The sequence below is a fragment of the Chelonia mydas genome, chromosome 4, assembly GCF_015237465.2.
Source record: "Chelonia mydas isolate rCheMyd1 chromosome 4, rCheMyd1.pri.v2, whole genome shotgun sequence".
NCBI lineage: Eukaryota > Metazoa > Chordata > Testudines > Cheloniidae > Chelonia > Chelonia mydas.
Genome location: NC_057852.1, coordinates 90,100,306 through 90,114,832, shown reverse-complemented (window position 1 = coordinate 90,114,832; position 14,527 = coordinate 90,100,306).

Below are 14,527 nucleotides of genomic sequence, written 5' to 3'. Positions count from 1 at the left end.
AATGAATGTGTGAATAAAGATGAGATTGAATGGAATGTTACAGCTGTAACTAACTGCTTACTATGATTCTTTCTGTATTCACAATAAATGTGGTATTTTGCCTTTTTCCCTTTAATAAGATCCTGCTGGTTTTTATTTTATTGGTACAACAGAAAAAGGCTAATGTAGTGCCAATCTTTAAAAAAGGGAAGGAGGAGGATCCTGGGAACTACAGGCCAGTCAGCCTCACCTCAGTCCCCAGAAAAATCATGGAGCAGGTCCTCAAGGAATCAATCCTGAAGCACTTACATGAGAGGAAAGTGATCAGGAACAGTCAGCATGGATTCACCAAGGGAAGGTCATGCCTGACTAATCTAATAGCCTTCTATGATGAGATTACTGGTTCTGTGGATGGAGGGAAAGCAGTGGATGTATTGTTTCTTGACTTTAGCAAAGCTTTTGACACGGTCTCCCACAGTATTCTTGTCAGCAAGTTAAAGAAGTATGGGCTGGATGAATGCACTATAAGGTGGGTAGAAAGTTGGCTAGACTGTCAGGCTCAACGGGAAGTGATCAATGGCTCCATGTCTAGTTGGCAGCTGGTGTCAAGTGGAGTGCCCCAGGGGTCGGTCCTGGGGCTGGTTTTGTTCAATATCTTCATAAATGATCTGGAGGATGGTGTGGATTGCACTCTCAGCAAATTTGCAGATGATACTAAACTAGGAGGAGTGGTAGATACGCTGGAGGGCAGGGATAAGATACAGAGGGACCTAGACAAATTGGAGGATTGGGCCAAAAGAAATCTGATGAGGTTCAATAAGGATAAGTGCAGGGTCCTGCACTTAGGACGGAAGAACCCAATGCACCGCTACAGACTAGGGACCAAATGGCTAGGCAGCAGTTCTGCGGAAAAGGACCTAGGGGTGACAGTGGATGAGAAGCTGGATACGAGTCAGCAGTGTGCCCTTGTTGCCAAGAAGGCCAATGGCATTTTGGGATGTATAAGTAGGGGCATAGCGAGCAGATCGAGGGACGTGATCGTCCCCCTCTATTCAACATTGGTGAGGCCTCATCTGGAGTACTGTGTCCAGTTTTGGGCCCCACACTACAAGAAGGATGTGGATAAATTGGAGAGAGTCCAGCGAAGGGCAACAAAAATGATTAGGGGTCTGGAACACATGACTTATGAGGAGAGGCTGAGGGAACTGGGATTGTTTAGTCTGCAGAAGAGAAGAATGAGGGGGGATTTGATAGCTGCTTTCAACTACCTGAGAGGTGGTTCCAGAGAGGATGGTTCTAAACTATTCTCAGTGGTAGAAGAGGACAGGACAAGGAGTAATGGTCTCAAGTTGCAATGGGGGAGGTTTAGGTTGGATATTAGGAAAAAAAATTTCACTAGGAGGGTGGTGAAACACTGGAATACGTTACCTAGGGAGGTGGTAGAATCTTCTTCCTTGGAAGTTTTTAAGGCCAGGCTTGACAAAGCCCTGGCTGGGATGATTTAATTGGGGATTGGTCCTGCTTTGAGCAGGGGGTTGGACTAGATGACCTCCTGAGGTCCCTTCCAACCCTGATATTCTATGATTCCTCTACCATTCTGGGAACTATGCTGGACACATTAAAAGGGTTCCCACCACCACACAGACCTTAATCAATTTAACTGACCATGCCTGTTTTACAAATGAAATATCATCCCACAATCCAACTTCTTTAACTACTTTAAAAACAGATGCTTTTGCTAACTCAAGTGGGCACTGAACTAAATGTGGATAAACACTGATTGACTAGCTACTGTTTGAGCACAAGCTCTTTACCTAGCACATCACCTCACCAGCCTATTCAGAGTTGGGTGCCAGGCCTTACAAGCCCGAGAACCCATCTACACTACAAATATAATAAATAAGCTACTAAACCCTCAGGGGGGCCAGTTATCCCTTTCCTAGTTAAAATGAGGTTAAAACACTTGGACTGCTTTGAACACCTCCCCACAAAAGCTTTGACCCACTAGGGGTCACCTCAAATATATATTTTAAACAACTGGATACACTACTGTAGAGGCCTGAGTCTCTTGTCTGAAAAAACCACCAAGACCAGAAAATGTTATTTCGGTTTTGTCATGTAGCTTCCTGCAAAGAAAAAGTGGTTAACAATATACCAGTAAATAGTTAGAGTCTCTTCATTAAAATCAACAAAAATTCCAGTGTGCAAAATGTTGCCATTTAAGAAGTTTCTATCACAATCATGGGGGGGGGGGGGGGGGGGGGAAGAGAGAGGAGGGAAAATGTACATCTATGTCATCTAAAGCCCCATCTTCACTACAGCCGTAACTGGGTCATGGGACCCCATTTCAACAGCATTTACAATTGGATTCATGACCTGGGCCTCCCCGGGAGGAAATAACCAGGAGGCAAACACAGTTTAAGACAACAGCAGCTGTGCTAACCTTTTTTAAGGTGTAAGTCATGGTTTCAGACATTGCTGTTTCATACAGCATATATTTCACTTGGCAATCACAACAATTTTTATTTAAAATGATCTAGTTTCAGGGGTTTATATTCCAACCATAAAAGTGTTTTGAGCTGGAACTTGACCCACAGGCCTCAACTCCACCTGGGAAGCAATTCTTCTATTTTTAACATTTTAGAAACATCACTTCTGACCTTTTAAAATGTGTAAGCAGCTGGTTTAAGATGCTGGGCTAAGTCTGTTTATATAAAAAGTCTGATTAAAAAAATGTTTTGAAAGACATTAGTCCATAATATAATAAAATTTTCATAATCTGGAAACAAATTGAATCTAATCAAGAAGTGAGGTTTTTAGAACTGAAATTATAATCAAACAAAGCTGACAGTTTTTAAAACACATGGAGTTAATGCCATACATGGCAGCCAGGACCACAGAGTATCAGAGCCCCACTCTGTCAGGTCCATATATTTTGGTATAAGGAAGGATTTGACAGACAGACATGAGCTCGGCAAATGATGATACTCGTCAGATTTCAAAAGAAGAACAGAGTTGGACAGCCCTTAGTCCTGTCTTTGAACCAAAGTGAGACTTAATGAGGTTTAAAGGGAGCTGGGACACCCAGGGTCACAACCAGCTAAAATAAAGCAATCTCAGAGGTGGGTCTGAAGAGGTGACTCTGTAGCAGAGACTATTCACATACCACCTCAGCCAGACCCTTGGCTTTCTCCTTCTCCAAGCCCCTTCCCAGAGGCTTCCAGCACAATTCTGTTCCTTACAATCCCTGACCATGCTGCCAGTCTTTCTTTTTTCTTAGCACTTCATAGGCCTCCAAAAACCTCCACCCCCCTGCACCCTGTCAATTCACCCTCTCACGCCCCCTTCCCTTTCAAGGCATATCCCAGGGTCCAGTCTACATGCACGTACATACTTGTACAGGGCTACCACAGAATTCAGTGTAAACCCTGCAAAGAGCCTCCAAAAGCAAAATCTGACCCCTTTTTACACTGCAGTGTGTCACAGGTAAAAATGTAATTCATCATCTCCCCACCCCACCCCAATATAGAAACTTAATTAGCTTAACATAGATTCTATCCTTAAAATCCATTTTCCTTTCATAATGCGGACGCTTCCTTGGTGGATCGTTGGCAGCAGGGATCAAATCTGGGACCTCTTGAGCTCATGTATAAGCCTCAACTGCCTGAGCTAAGAGATTCATCTCTATTGACAAGCCTGCTACAGCCTTGGTTAATCTCTAGCTTTCCTAGCCACCACTAGAGAGGGACAGAGTGCCACACAGAGCAGACATGGGTTACACTTTTACCCACAAAACTGTGCATTTATTTTAAAAGCTCATTTCTCTCTCTTTTTTTTTTTTTTTTTTTTTTTAAGTAGACATCAGGTGCATTTATTTCTGGAACTTCTTTTCCTGTTGGCCATTGCGTTATTGTAACATATCAAGGAAAAGTCTGGTGGGAATCAAGAATCCTGCAGATTGATAAGAGGAGCAAGTTTTATTAAAAGCAAACTGTAAACTTTTGTACTATAAAGAAACACTTTGATTTAGCAGGTCTAACACAAGGTGTCAGCAGACAAATTGGAAGGCCTTTGGGATTCTTAGTGGCCTCAAAAGTTATTTCTGGTTTTATTATTTGGTTTCTCATATCCAGATATGATATGATATCCAGATCTCTCATATTATTTGAAGTGCTCATACCCAGATATGTTGACATGGCTTCTAATTTTGCCCCAGGCTGATTGTGCAAGTTTAGTACAAACATTACAAATAGTCAGTGTTTCTCAGTGATTCAGCAGAAACCTCAATAAACCTTATAGAAAAGGTGACCTTAGAAATAACCTTTAATTTATTGTCTGCGGATGGATCATAAAAATGTATTTGGTGCCAAATCCTGCAGCAAGCTGATGCACATTTATTTATTCAAGATAAAATGGGTGGCATTTAATAAAAATATTCTTGTCCTTCAAGAAAATATGTTTTTTTTCCAATAGAGAGAGAGCTCAGAACCAGAACTTCAGATCAGCAAATTCATTAATTTTGGGTAGGGGGAAATGGTAATTAATTTATATAGATTTATACACGACATAAAAGGCTCCAGGCATGATTACAATCTATGAAAAATACAACCATTCCACTCCAACAAAAATAAATGCACAAAATACAAGCCAAGAAAAGAAAACCCCACTCCCATCCACAAATCACAGCTCTCGAGGCACAAATCTGCACCCTCAGCACATCCCTTCCTTCTCAAAACCTGGGGAAAAAGAGGTGGGCTTTGATGCAAGCCCTGAAGATCAACAGATTTGGGTAATTTCAGACCAAGCATGTATGGCGTACATCCAAATCTAGATTTTGCAATGGACCTCTGTCTTTAAGATAGAGCATTTCCTTAACCTGAGTCTTCTATGCAAGCTCAATTTCAAATGATACAGATATCTTATTAAATGAAAGCCTCGTTTTTGTCCAAACCAAATAAAGATGCTAGTCCTCACTGAGGACATCTATAAATCCATTCCCAATTTCCCCTTTCAAACTATAGCCATGTTTTGTACTAACTAGGTCTTGAATAGTTTGGTTAGGACTTTTTTTTTTTTTTTTTTTTTAAGATGAGAGAGGATTTTTTTCCATCGTGGGTGAAGTGAAAATCAGATGAATTGATTTTGAGGAGAATTTAACCCTAAAAATCGAATTTCCTCTCTTTTGTTGGTTTAAGCAGATTTTTCACATTATTGCTGACCTTTCCAAGGAAGTCTCACACCTTCAGGAGGAACCCAAGCATCGAAAATGTTAGCCAAAAAAAGAGTATGTTTCAACACGACATGAATATATCCTATAAATGAAACCTAAGTAGAGAGGGTACTAGCAGCCACCTGCTAGAATTACTTTTGCTCTTGACAATTACATAGAAACAACATTTTCAGCTTTTCCATACTTATTCATTAGTGTTAAAAAAAACTGCAAGTGATTTTTACAATAGCTGTGCACTTATATTTACTGTTGAACTAATACCTCAATATTTGGCAGTGTTTTCACAATATTTTTGAAGAGCTCTGTATAGCTCAAAAGCTTATACCTTCCACCAACAGAAGATGGAGTAAAAGATATTACCTCACCTACCTTGTCTCTCTAATATTTCACATTTTTTAGGGGAATTACTGTTGCAGAGAGAGGTTATTTCATTAATCTTCATTAAACTTTTGGAAAAATGTTTACATTTCAGATTTCTATTTAAATTTTGTTTCTATTTCTATTTAAATTTAAATGTTAAAACCAAAAAATAAATTACCACCTACCCCAGCAGTTGTGAAAATGTTCTCTGTGGGTCAGATGCAGGCCATAACATTCCACAATTTGGCCTTTAGACTCTCATCAGTCATTAAAAGATGCAGCCAATGGAAACTACCGATCCCAGCATGCATTGCAACTAGGCTGCTGTGATGAAGGTGGGGTACGCAATGCTGTGACCTATTACTTCCTTGGGCCATGTATGTATTTAAGATGTGAATGCCTGTAATCCATTCCATTTTATTCAGGTTTGATTTGCTCCCTGGGGCTCCTGGCCAATGTAATCTTCAAAGGGGGCACTATGACCTTCTGCAGGTGAAATAATTTCAAGAGAGGTAATGCACTCCCAGTCTACAAAATAACAGTGCACTGTAGAAATCTTAATGAGTGCAAAAAAGTATTGTTTAATACCAGTGCAGTTCAAATAAAGTACTGTTTTAATTCCATGTTGCATTGAGGATAAAAACCTGCTGTAAGACTTCAGAACAAAGTTCAGCTGCATCAGATCATACAAATCACCTCTAATGTGCTTTCTGTTAAAAGCATTACTGCTTATTATTTATTTGTTAAAAGTCAACAGCATCTCAGGGTGGTACCAGGCACAAAATATGAATTCCATGCCCCTAGGAGATTGCAATCTAAACAGGAGACACAAATGCTTTTGTGCAATAGATTTATACACACAGATGTGAAGACCTGGGATAACCAAAGTCTAAACTAATAATATAATCCTTCAGGCTGAATGTTTTGCTACACAGCATACATGTGTAATAGAAAGCTACTAGACATAACCACAGTTTATATTTTAAAATGAAACATGACTTTTATTACATTAATACTGCCTTACCTCCAATCTGCCTTCTTAGGATAATATTAACTTTTGAAGCTATTGGATGGGATTTTCAAAAGCACCTAAGTGGTTTAGGACCATAAATGCCACCAAGTCAATGGGTCTTGTGCTTCTAATTCACTTAGGCATTTTTGACAATCCCACCCATAGTTATTGTCTTGATAGAAAAAATGCTTCCTTTTTAACATAAAGCACTGTATGTATTGATGTAGACTACAATGTTCAGAGAAGCATTAAGGGAGTTCAGTGCACAACTTCCATTGAATTTCACACAGAAAACAGATGCAAATATTTCCACACAAAAGTGTGCCGAGCACAAAATGCAGTACACAGTGTAAGATGCAACATCATAATACTATTTTTGTTCTTCCAGATAGGACTAAGTTTGTTGTTAATTTTAAGCAGGGATATTTTGCTTTCTATATATTTGGGGGGGTGGGGATCCTGGCACAATATGATCAGCACTGTCTCTGTTTCCATTTCCGAGTAATTAATTAGTTGCACCCGCTGTCTCATGTGTTTATAGTTTCCTACCCTATTCTGAGTGAAAAATGGATATACAAACCCATAGGCTTGACCTAAACTGACCTAACATTTGATTGCCTACATCCCAGTTCATGGGTGAGAGCCTGTGTTGACTTCCATGGTCCTCAGCACAGCTTGTAATTGATTTCCATTTGACCTGCAGTGTTTAATTTTGTTCAACAAGGAGCTCCTAGATCATCTTTGTTATCTGGTAAGATCAGTGCACCATATGCACACATAGGTCCACAGGGGGTCTCAGACAGCTGTAGCTTTAGTGAGGGACCACCAAGAGCCATCTCAGAGGCTGTCCATTTTGAAAGCAGAGTCTATGCTTCCATGCTCTATCAGAGGGAGGCACAATAAAGTTTTCAAAGGATTTCCTGAAACTCTGAGCTTTACTTTGGAATCAAAGTTTAATGTCAAGCTGCTCGTTTATTTCAAAGCCACAAGAAAGAAATTACTTAATTCTAATTAACAGGAAATAGGTCTTTAGCCTTTTGTTTGACAAGTATTATAAAAACTACTTCTATTCTATTTTCAAGACAGAATGCAGCGTGACAATAGAGCAGACTGCAGAGTGGTAACACCCATGTTATGATTTTCAATGTATATATTGTACTTAAATAGTGCCACAAATATAATAAAAGCTAGAATATAAAACACCTAATTAGTAAGGAATCTAGAATAACTGACACATCTTAGTAAGTCACATTGTGAGTTTCCTTCCATGTTTTGGGAATCTATTCTCTCAGTGCACACTTTGGAATTCATTTATGCTTACTGACTCACAAATATACACTCATTTCTGTAACTATACACAATGCAAGTCTCTACACTCTGATTCACTGCTGTCATCAGAACTCACCCAATGACTTGCGCAACGAACGTGGACCATCTCCGCCTTAGCTTCATCCTGCCAACTGAAGAAGAAACACTGCTGTTTCTAAACAACCATTTTAAGACCAGTTGTATCCCCACCCCATGTAGTTATTAAACAGTTCAGAGCATCAATACCATCTATTCGAGAGTGCTTCCTGTTAGCTGATTAATAATTATACAGTAATCTCAGTACCTCATCCTCTGGCCTCTGCTTTTGTGTGGCCTGGTAATTGGTTTGTTACCCTATAAACAGGAAGCACACTCAATTATCTAAATAAACTCTAGTGTAAATAATTCACTACTAAGTTAATGAGTAGGAAGATGGCCAATAGTAGAAAGTATTACATGCAAGAGAACAGATTTTATGAGAGCCAAAACATGTTGGTATTATTGTGAACTTCAGTAATGTCTGAAACTACTTTAAGGGGAAAAACACCTGCCAAAATGAAAAACTAGATTTAGATTTTTCTCGCATATACACACGGAGACTCAGCCCTCACATAGCTCCACTGAAGGCAGTAGAGAGATCATCATTCAATACGTTTGCAGTTAAGTGTTGTGCCACCTCTTGTTCTCTCAACAGCCAGTTTTACACAATAATGCTGTTGAATAATTCCTGTCAAATTGTCAACCTTTTGTCCCTCTTCCAAAACTCCCTGAAGTCTCTAGTTTTAGGTTTGGTTACTAACACTGAACTTGTTCAAATAAGCAATGTTATTTTAGTTCTCAAATTGAGTTTTATTTTATCCAGACGTTGATCATCATACCACTATCTTTATTTAGAGCAACATTCTGTAGAGTACCTAGCCTTTAAGTCATTTTTACTTGAATTCACCACTCTCTTTTTTAAAATGACTGTGTTTGACATAAAACACTAGTTGGCTTCAAAATTGTGGCTTCCCTGTCTTTGGCAAACTGTCCACTCACTTATTCCATCCTCTTCTAATGGAACTTCTGGAACCACTTAAAGTCCATTAAGATACTACCAGCTTCAAGTAAAAATGATACTTGAGTGAATTAATGCATTTTGGAAGACTGAAGAATGTCTATTTCATAAGACAGTAAGTACATCATAATCTAATACTTACACCCTTCAGACAAGGCTTTATTTTTTTTAAGATTATCCACAAGAAAGTGTTGATGTTTAAATCCATGCTTGTAAATTTTATCTAGATCTTAATTTTTTTTGCCTGTGTTAGCTTGTTTTACAAAGCAAAAAAGTTACTTTCATGAGTAAGATGCATTTATTGGATAAGGTTAGTTACCACACACACTATTTTATATATTTCTAATGTAGTATATGTAGCTATATACACACACATACATAAATATACACATACAGTGTAATATAGTATACATAAGGGCCAGGTGCTAGCTTAAATCAGAATAGCTCCATGAAGTAAATGGAGCTATACCTATTTAGGCCAGATGAGCCCAGGGTTTCTTGGATTTATATTTAAACCAATACAAACTAATAAAACTACCCTAAAGTCATTGTTTAATGTTGAGCTTCTTGAAAATAAGGCCTGAAAATATTTTTTTCTGTTTGTTTCTCAACTTGTCTTTGAGTTATGCCCCCAAACGTGTTGCTGAGAAATTAAATAATTCATCTAGAGAGAGGGAGCTGGATTCCTGTGTGAAGAAAAAAAAAAAAGAGAAGTGTTCTTTAGATTGTAAATTTGGACAAAAATGCTTTGGAAGTTCATTTTACAGTGATATATGGAAAATACAATTTGGAAGTGAGTCAGTTTGCCTAAAATAGACCTGAAATCAGCCAAAATTGATCACTTTGGCAAAGTAGCTCCATCTGCTCAGCACCAAGGCAGAGTAGGTGTGTCTATGCAAATATGGTCTGCTCTTGGAGTCTTCTCCCCAGTTTGTCATTAGATGTCAGGGCAGAACTCATCCAGACTCTTCTTACATGTCCTAACATATTACCTTCTGGGGAAGACATTTAGTTTAGTTACATAAACCATCAACCACTCTCATATGTTAAGAAAATTAAATTAAGAACATACCATTAACCCTCTGGTACCTGGTGTTTATACAGTACACCGCATAGCTGGAACATGGCATATAAATGTTGATTTCCTATCACTCCATGAATTAGAATTTGAAGTACAACCTTCTTCTTCCTCGTGTGGGATTGAGTGTAAGAAACTGAGTCCTGATGGGAGAGGATTTGAACCAGATAGGAGTAAAGCTTCTATCTATTTATAACTAACTACAGATGGTTCTTGTTACCATAGATTTGAGTATTATTTTGCTGTATGGAGAGAGAATCCCAAAACCACTATGAGGAATGAGTGGGTGTGAATGTGGTATTTGTTTTCTTCTTGTGACAAATCACATCTTTGAATTTTCAGGTATTTTTCCTCTCTCTCTAGGTAGCTAAAACAATATTTGCAATCCTATGATAGCTGAACTGCAGACATTGCAAATACAAATCCAGAAAGACTTAGGGATAGGCTAGGTAAGGACCAATTGAATCTACCCAGAACATTATGAAAATAAAGGTTTCCACCTCTGCATCAGTGTAAATCAGGAATAACGCTATTGAAAGGAGCCAAGTTACACTAGTACAAAACCTGTGTGAGAAAAGAATTGGACCTATTTGTTACTGCTGTATATAGGTCTGAACAAACATCTAGTGCTGTGTTCACACACCACCCCTGGGTGCACTGACATTGTCAAAGCTACCACTCAGCTGCCACCTAATCCTGTAGGCACCTACAACCCCTAGGCACCAAAGTGTCTGCCGGTCAGCAAGTGCTGATGCTGTCCCACAGCTGGCAAGCTGCTTAGAGCCCTTGCCGAAGCCCCAGAAATGGGATTCTCAAACTACGTGGGGCCATGCCTATCTTGGCATTGGAACCAGATACTGACACATGCTCAGAGCACACCTAACTCCTGTCACCTGACAGTCCCTGTGTCAGTAGGATCAGAGGCAAGCCACAGATATGCGAGAGTGCTCTGCTGCCACTCTGCCTTACACAGCCAGGAGCACCAAGATATGGAGGAGCAGTACTTGTGGCACCTTAGAGGCTAACAAATTTATTTGAGCATAAGCTTTCATGAGCTACAGCTCACTTCATCAAATGCAGGAAGAAATCCAGGAAGAAATCCCAGCCAGCATTTCACCCTCTGATTTGGGGGGCGTGTCATAAATATAAAGGGAAGGGTAGCTTATGCTCAGAAAAATTTGTTAGTCTCTAAGGTGCCACAAGTACTCCTTTTCTTTTTGCGAACAGAGACTAACACAGCTGCTACTCTGAAACCTGAAGATATGGAGGGTGAGCATGAGAGAGGTATCAAGCAGGAGAGAGATGGTTTCAACTGGTAGGGGGTGGGTTACCCTCAGGGTACATCTACACAGCCCACAGCAGTGAGTCTCCCAGCTTAGGTCGACAGACTTGCACTTGCAAGATCTCAGGCTGCTGCACTAAAAATACTTGTGTAGATGCTGCAGCTTGGGCTCTGAAGCCTCGGAATGGGGGTTGGCTTCAGCGCCCGAGCAACAATAGCTACACAGCTGTTTTTAGCACAGAAGCACAAGTCTGTTGACCTGGGCTGGGAGGCTCATTGCAGGGGGCTGGGTAGACATACCCTGCGTGACTTACATGGCTTAGGTGCCTAAATCCAGGAGAGGATTCTCAAAAGACAATGCAGAGCAGAGGGAGGCGCCCATCTGTCCTATCAGCCAGGTGCACCTGGTCAGCCACTTAGGGTCCTATGCCCCTCTCCTCTTTCCACCCATCTCTTTGGCATTTCACTCCTGGTTAGTTTAGACAACTCCCCACTGAGCTGGCTGGCTTCTCAAAATCCCTTCCTTAGGCACTTAACCCTCCCCACGCACTGGCTGGGGATCTGGGACCCTATCTTGGTGCTGAAATTTCCACTGGGCACCAGGCTATCTAGGGCTCAGGCATTGCAATGTTGAGCAAAACAATGCCTAAGTACCTTCCGCTCTTTCCCCGATCAGGATTCAGTACCCTATAGTCCCCCCAAATTTATTTTCCCTCAGTTTCTCATTGCTCCTACCCCTTTTTTGCTGCAGCTGCCTGGGGACCGGCTAGTGGCGTAGAGCCATTGTAGCAGTTCCTATGCCACCGCCCCATCCTATGATCTGTTTACAGGGTGTGGTCAGCAAAGGAGGTGAAGCCAAAGCATCCCTTCATGTCAGTGATAGAACTGCTCCTCTTGAGGCCATGAGTAGCAGGACAAGTTAGAGCAGCCCTGGGGTGGCATGCAGAGTGTCAATAGGGAAGAGTAGTAAGAGATATCGGCAGGAGTGGCGTTGTGGATGACCCTGAAGATCTGCATGAGGAACTACTACATGATATGGTAGTTGAGAGGAAGCCAGTAGAGGAATCCAAAGTGAGGAGAAGTGTAACTTGGTCAGAATGAGGTGCCAGGAAAAAATTTTCAGCACCACCCTTTTGAGTGGACTGAACCAGTCATCACATTCATGATCAATGCCAACCATCTTGACAGGAAACCCCAAATGCACTGAATTAATTACATCTCTAACATTTTCCTGCTGTACAGCTAGCTTTGGACAACTGGACACAAAGCTTAAACAAAACAAGAACTAGGCAGGCTACAGTCACTGCTTTTAAATTAATTTCATATTGTAATAGTGGCATCGCTGGGCCCTCCTTGCTTCTTCTCCTGCTGTGCCCACAGACCAGCCGGAGACCTCTGCACTGGTGCAATCACCCATGCTCTTTATTTATAGTATCTATTCCCATCACCTTCTAGCTACAAAACAGCTTCAATGTTACAGCCTCGGGGACTGCTAGCTCCTGCAGCCAGCAGAGACGACCTCCCACTCACTCTAATTCTTTAGCTCCTCCCTTTCCTGTCCCCCCCTCCCCCCGGGCTTCTTTCCTGCCAGCCTTTATGTAGCCCCTGGCTAACGAGGCCGCAGCTGCTCCCCATTTGCCAATCAGGCCTGGGCTTACTCAGCCAGCTCCAATCAAAGGGGAATTGGAGCTGTCACAGGCCCACCGACAACAATTCCGGGCCCCAGGGTAGAACAGTCAGTGGGCCCCCACGCACGCACAAACCACGCCCATGCGGACACGGTCCATCTGACATTTGGGCGGCGCTGCACCTGCACTGGCTGGTGCCCAGCAACCTGCCGGCTGCACTGCTGGGTGAGCTCTTCCAGCCCGACCAGGGCTTCCCCATGCCCTCCTAGTAGAGTTGCCAACTGTCTAATTGCGTACACCTGAAGATCCTTGCCCTGAAGACCCTTGCCCCGCCCCTTCCCTGAGGCCACATCCCTGTCCTGCCCCTTCTGAGGCCCTGGCCCCTGCTCACTCCATTTCCCTCCCTCTGTCACTCACTCTCCCGCACCCTCACTCACTTTCACCAGGCTGGGACAGGAGGTTGGGGTGCGTGACGGGAGTGCAGGCTCTGGGAGAGAGAGAGAGAGTTTGGGTGCAGGAGAGGGTGTGGGGCTCTAGGCTGGGGCAGGGGTGGGAAAGGGGGTTGGTGCTTACCTCAGGCAGCTCCCGAAAGCTATTGGCACACCCCTCTGGCAGTGGCTCCTAGACGGGGGGTGGTGGGGATGTCTCCACTTGCCACTGCCTGCAGGCACTGCCCCTGCAGCTCCCAGCCAACAGGAGCTGCAGAGATTGGCGCTCGGGGCGGGGGCAGTGTGCGGAGACCTCCTGTCACTCCCCCGGGGCTGGCCACTTCTGGGAGTGATATGGAGTGAGGGCGAGCGGGAAGCCTGCCTTAGCTCTGCTGTGTTGCTGGCAGCAGTGGCCAGGGGCCCCTGGGCCCTTTTAAATCACCCGGATCCCTGGGCAATTGCCCCCTTTGCGCCCCCCCCCCCCCCCGTGGGCCTGTGTACAGCCCTTCCTGCAAGTGCTAAGCAAGGAGAATTGTTGTTGAAAGTTAATGGAAAAATCGGTAACAAGAAAAATACTTCTCTTTCCTAGTAATGTCAAAATTATGAATTACTGAAGAAAAAGGAGACTTCTGGGGGAGGGCTGGTGACGAGGCTAGACAAATAACAGAATACACTAACACTAAGAAAACTAATAGCAAAAGGAATGAAAGCAGTGAACTTGGTAATGAGAAACTCCCAGATGGTTGATTGCCAGTTAGAAATGTTGGAAAACCAAATGTGCACCAGAAATATTAGTGCTAGGAACCCCTTCAGGAAAAGGATATACAGACCCAATTGAATTGATGGAGAATTTATTACAGAGACCTTGTAACTAAATACTAAAAACATTCTCTGTTGACAGGCCAGAGTTCCCTGACTCAATGAGAAGACTTCATAATCACCCTAGCAAGGTAATAATGTGGTTGTCTCTTTTGCAGACATCCGGGACAACAGTAGTGCTTATTGCAGCCAGGAAGACAGGAAACATGCTCTACAAGAATGCAGAACTGTTATTTCTCCAAATTTGAGACTAACTATGCAAAATGGCCCGCAAAACTTGGCAGAATTTAAGAGAGCATTCATGAGCGAAGAAACTGATGCCAAAATACAATACCCCACTATACTG